Below are 6,446 nucleotides of genomic sequence, written 5' to 3'. Positions count from 1 at the left end.
GGTGGATTTAACTTCATTGTTGAATTGGTTATAATTACTTCTTCCTCTTCCACGACTGCCACGGCCTCGTCCTTGTCCATTCCCTCGATAGCTTTTTCCACCTCCATAATCCTTAAAGGATGCCTGAGTTTATGAAGTTGCTCCAATGACACTTCTTGTCTCCTCTTGATCTTCTCTTCATGGGCCTTTAAAGAACCCTCCAATTGCTCCACCATCATTGAGTCTAAATCTTTAGACTCTTCAATAGCACACACCACAAAATCGAAATTAGGTGTTAAAGTGCGAAGGATCTTTTCTACTACACGGACATCTTCTATGTCCTCCCCGTATCTTCTCAACTGAATAACAGCCTTCACTTTTGAACGATAATCCGAAATACATTCAGATTCTTTCATTTTTAAAACTTCAAAATCAGCCCTTAGAGTTTGAAGTTTTACTTTCCTCACCTTGTCAACTCCTTGAAGAGAATTTTGTAAAATCTCCCAAGCTTCCTTTGAGGTGGTAGCATCTGCCACCTTCTCAAACATGGCATCATCCAAACATTGGTGGATGAGTGTGAGGGTTTGTTGATCATTCTTCCTTGTCTTTGCCAAGACATCTTTTTCATTTTGAGGCAGAGCTTCCTCATTATCGGGTTTTTTCATACCCTCTGTCTACGATTTTCCCCACATCCTGGGAGCCAAGAATGACTTTCATACGTAGACACCATTTTTCATAATTATCTTTTGTGAGACGGGGGTACTGAAAAGACAGCGGACCATTATTCGCCATGGCTCTGATACCACGTTGTTGGGAAAAATAATATCCCGCCCAGGAATAATACCTTCGGCAAATAATAATAACACAAGAGAGTAACAACGACACCAAATCTTTTAACGGGGTAAAATACAATACTCGAGCAGAGCAATACTATCACAATAATATTACAACTTAGTAGTGTCAAGAGACTACTACAACTTCGAAAGAAATAACACTCTTTATTTTAAACATCTCACAACAATATTACTCACACTCACTATTTATCTCACAGACTACAATCTGTGGATTATTCTCTCTATGATCTTCGCTCTCTAATTTTGGTGTGTTTGAAATGAAGAACGGATACTCCTATTTATAGTAGAAGCTATTGTATCTTGCAACCAATCAGAATGTTTTCTCTTTGTAATTTGCATTTGCAAGTTGCAAATCTTGTTACCAAGTTGGTTTTCAAGTCAGTGTTTGTGAAAACCAATTGCACCACTTAGATATTATCTTTTATATTTTCTTTCTTTTAATTCTTTTGTTTTTATTGGTCCCACAGTGTGTGTGAGACTAATTGTTAAAACTTGAAAATGTGATCTTCCATCCTCGTGTGCAGGTGAATTTGTTACAAGGGAATCTTAGTTAGGTGGCATCATTTGATTGGCTTCTTTTGCAATATTCTTTCGTTTTCTTTTTTTAAGGATAAATAACAGATAAAAAGACTTCTCCTACTAAATTAAAATAACAATGTATTAATACTAACTAGCTATTTTCAGACTAAGAAAAACATAGAAAATTACTAAGGAAGAATTTTAAAATACCAGCTAATTTAATACTACAAATCTTAAAAGAAAACGTATCCTCTTTAAAAGATGCACATAAGATGCACGTGCCTTAATGTGAAAAAGACCAAATTAAGTGAGGAAAAAATAACAATCGACATTCATGAATGCACCATTGATGAGTTCATTACTCAAATGGTCACTCAACTATTCCAAATTATTTGCTAAAGTCACTTTCCTTTCGTTTGTAACAACAAAGTCACTTAACTATGCCTTAGCACTCAGAAGGTTACTCAACTAGATTTTTCAAATTTTGGATTGCCAAATACCTATTTTACCCTCTATATTATAAATATTTATCTTTTTTTTATTTTTTTAAAACTTTTTAATATTACGGTTTTCTCCTTTTTAATTTGTATTATGGACTTACCTACAGAATAAAAAATTTTTATTTATAAATTAAAAAATAAAAAGTATTTAAGCATATATAATGCTGGAATAAAGAAAATAATGAGCATAGTAAACAAATTAATTAGAATAATTTGTTGCAATAATAATTTTAGTATTAACAACAAAAATTCAAAAATTTATTTACACAATTGACAATGAAAGAAAATAAAGGTTGTAAAATTTATATTCCATGCACATAATGTAAAAATAATTATTTAAATAAAGGTATTTTTATAATATACATATATATTCTTGAAAATTATGCTCAATTATATTATTATTCTGTCATTATATGAGCTGAAAACTAATTTTTTTTATTTTTTATTTTATAAATAAAATATATTTATTCTATAGGTAAGTCCACAATATAGATTAAAAAGAGAAAAAAATTATAATATTTAAAAAGTTCAAAAAAATTGATAATTTAGAAGGTAAAATACGTATTTGACAATCAAAAATTTTGAAAATCAAGCTGAGTGACCTTCTGAGTGCTATAGGCATAGTTAAGTGACTTGTTGTTACAAACGAAAGAAAAGTGACTTTAGCAGATAATTTGGGATAATTGAGTAACCATTTGAGTAGTGGACTCCACCATCAACAGACCCACCTCTATCTTTTTATGTAATAGCCTCTCGTATGTATAATTTTTGATTCATCTGACTTAACCCATCTGAGAACTAAAATAAATCATCACAAAACAATATGTCTTGAAACTTCAGGCAAAAATTGCCATCGGGAAAAATGTTCTCACCGGAAAGAATAGCCTCACCAAATAATAGCTCCCGCGATAAATTCTTCTGTTATATTGGCTAGTGTTACACGGCCAATTTTAGCACAATTGACACTGCACGGCAGTAGTCAAACTCTCAGCCACTCAGCCTTACTTTTTTCACACACAGTTCGACACTTAGAACATTTCAGACTTGTAAAAACGTAGCAGTTCACAGAGATACGGGTAAAGACCCAACCTTTATTGTTTCTCGCAGAATACAAAGGACACTCTGTTGGAAAAGGCTCACATATGCTACTTGCCTTTGAACCAACGAAATTACAACATATAAAGGGGCTGCCTATGGCAGATTTACAAACGGCAGTTATACAATGTGCCTTGCACATGACAGGCCTAAAAACAAGCTAACTAGCTTGTCCTAAATTGGAATTCAAACCTTCCCATGAATTTGAACTCATCTTCAGCATTTTGGCCAACTGCAACATGTGCTTTGCACGTGCTTAACTTTCATAGCACATGCACAACACACTTCTTCAGTCACATGACTTGTACACTTGTTTTCCAGCTTTTGCCCACACATTGCCTTCCTGCCTAACCTTGTCTTTGGACCATGCCTCGCCCATAAGCTCATGACCATGTCTTGCCACAAACTTTATCGTCCCACTAATCCGCACGCATGCCTTAGCCAAGTGCCATACGCCTTCATTTGCCATAGCCGTTGCCCACAATCAAGCTGCCTTGCCAACACTCAAGACACCTTGCCTAGCTGACTTGCCTAAGTCCATGCACTAACTTAGACACACCTTCAGCTCCGCACATTGCTTGCTAACACCTGCACGGACCTATGCCAAGGGATAATGTACAAGCCCTTGACATAGACTCTGCCCGACATCCGTCACGTCTCAATATTAGGGGCTAAGAAACCACCCCCAGTAGTTGAACTCGACGCCCTCGTCGAGGCTAATTTCAAGTAGTCCTCAATTTGCTGTTCATATTGCCACAATGAAGCACCCTTCTCCCAAGTTGCATCTGCCTCGGGCTTTCCCTTCCATTGAATCAAAAATTCTGTCCGCCTATTCTTTTTATGCATCCCAAGAACCCGGTGGTCAAGAATCTTCTCAATTTCCTTTGCAAGCTGAGTGTGCACCTTAAGAGGAGCTCTCTTTATTTTGTGCCTATCCGGATCTTCAGGATCTTCAACATAAGGCCTTAGATAACTCACATGGAAAATCGGATGAATCTTCATTCTTTCAGGCAGTTTCCGTCGGTAAGCAACTTCACCAACCTTTTGAGCAACTTCAAAGGGACCATCATACCTTGAAACCAAAGCTCTATGTCTAACCCGACTATCAATCTTCTTCCAAATCTGCAGAGTAAGTTTCAACAACACTTTGTCACCTACTTTGAACTCCAATGGACGCCTGTTCCGATCAGCATACTTCTTCATACGTTTCTATGCCACTTTCAAGCTATCTGTTGCTTCTTCCATCATAGCATGTCTATCCCAACCATAGCAGTATGCAGCTTGACATTTACCCCCAGTTTCCTGTTGTGCCATCTTCGTTGGTAGTTTAGGCTGCTTTCCCAAAACAATCTCGGATGGACTCTTCTCCGTTGCTGAAGACTTGTGCAAATTGTAAGAGAATTGTGCACAGTCTAAAAAATCTGTCCAGTTCCATTGACTAGCAGTCACGAAATGCCTCAAGTATTCTTCCAGCAAATGATTGATTCTTTTGATTTGGCCATCAGTTTGGGGATGATTTTCCGTCGAAAACTTCAAGTTTGTACCCATCAGATTGAACAAATAAGTCCAAAACCGGTCTGTAAGTCGTGCATCCCTGTCACTAATCACATGTTCTGGCATTTCGAAATACTTAACCACGTTCTTGAAGAATAACTCAGCAGCAACCTTTGAGGGACATTCAGTTGGGGCAGCAATAAAAATAGAATACTTTGAAAACCTGTCGACCACAACCATAATTGAAGACAACCCATTAACCTTAAGGAACCCGCTGATAAAATCCGTCGAAATAGATTGCCATGTTTCTTCAGGAATAGGCAGAGGTTGCAGCGAACCCACCTCTTTCTTCCGCTCAGTTTTGTCAAGCAGGCACACAAGGCAACTCTTCACGTATGCTTCCACATCATGCTCCATCTTGGGCCAAAAGTAGTATAGGGACAGTAGAGCCATCATCCTTTCAATTCCCGGATGACCAGCCCATAGAGTATCATGCGTCTCTTTCAGCAGTTCACGATGCAACCCCTCACCAAGTGGTACCATGATTCTCCCCCTTTTGAAATACAGGAGATCGTCCTCGATCCAGTACCCTCTTACCGTCCCTTCTCTCACATGATTCATTGTTTTGATGTACAATGGATCATTAGCAGCAGCCAACTTGATTTTATCAAGAAAATCAGACTCAAGTCGTGCAATGGAATAAACAGCAGCAAACACCTCTTTCCGACACAATGCATCCGCAACTTGGTTGTGTTTTCCCGGCTTGTGCTCCCAAATAAAGTCATATTCTGCCAAGAATTCTTGCCAATGAGCCTGCTTCGGACATATCTTTTTCTGTGTCTTGAAAAATGTATTAGCCACATTATCCGTCCGCACGACAAATTTTGTTCCCAACAAATAGACACGCCAAATCTGCAAGCAATGGATAACAGCAACCATCTCTTTCTCATGAGCCAAATACCTTTGCTCCGTTTCATTCAATTTTTTGCTTTCAAACGCCACTGGGTGGCCTTCTTGAACCAGCACACCTCCAACAGCCTTGTCGGAAGCATCAGTATGAACTTCAAAGGGCAGTTCAAAATCAGGAAGCCGCAAGATAGGTTAGTTCTGAGGCAATAGCTTCTTTCAGCATCTCAAACGCACCACTGCATTTTTCAGACCACACCCACCTAACATTCTTCTTCAACAAATCAGTCAAAGGAGAAGCTTTCTTTGAATAGCCAGTAATGAACATCCGATAGTAATTAGCTAACCCGAGGAAAGACCTCAACTCCTTCACAGAATTAGGCACCTGCCACTCCACAATGACCTGCACCTTGTTCGGGTCCATCCGCACTTGATTTTGGCTCACCAAGTGCCCAAGAAACTTTATCTCTTGTCTAGCAAACTCACACTTTTCCATCTTCACATAAAGCTGGTACTCTCTCAAACGAGACAAGACCTTAATCAAGTGTGACATATGTTCATCCAAGGTCCGACTATAGATAACAATGTCGTCTAAGTAGACAATGACAAAGTCATCCAAGTACTCATACAGCACATCATTCATCAGGTAGCAAAAAGTAGCAGGGGCATTTGTCAACCCGAACGACATAACAAGGAATTCATATGAGCCATACCTCGTAACACATGTAGTTTTAGACTCATCACCCTCAGCTATCCATACCTGCCAATAACCAGACCGTAAGTCAATCTTCGTGAACCAGCAAGCCTTGCTCAATTTGTCCATCAAGTCTTGCACCAATGGAACCAGATATTTGTTCTTCACAATCACCTTGTTCATCGCCCGATAATCAACACACATCCTAAGCGTCCCATCCTGTTTCTTTTGAAATAAAACAGGTGCACCAAATGGAGCTTTTGATGGCTGAATCAGGCCCGCATCAAGCAGCTCGTTCAATTGTTTCCACAATTCAGCCAACTCTTTTGGCGCCATCCGATAAGGAGGTTGAGCAGGAGGCATCGATGTCACGATCCAATTTTCCCTCCGTTGGGTTTCGTGATG

The sequence above is a fragment of the Nicotiana attenuata genome, unplaced genomic scaffold (assembly GCF_001879085.1).
Source record: "Nicotiana attenuata strain UT unplaced genomic scaffold, NIATTr2, whole genome shotgun sequence".
Classification (NCBI taxonomy): Eukaryota; Viridiplantae; Streptophyta; class Magnoliopsida; order Solanales; family Solanaceae; genus Nicotiana; species Nicotiana attenuata.
Note: the sequence above shows the minus strand (reverse complement) of the source record.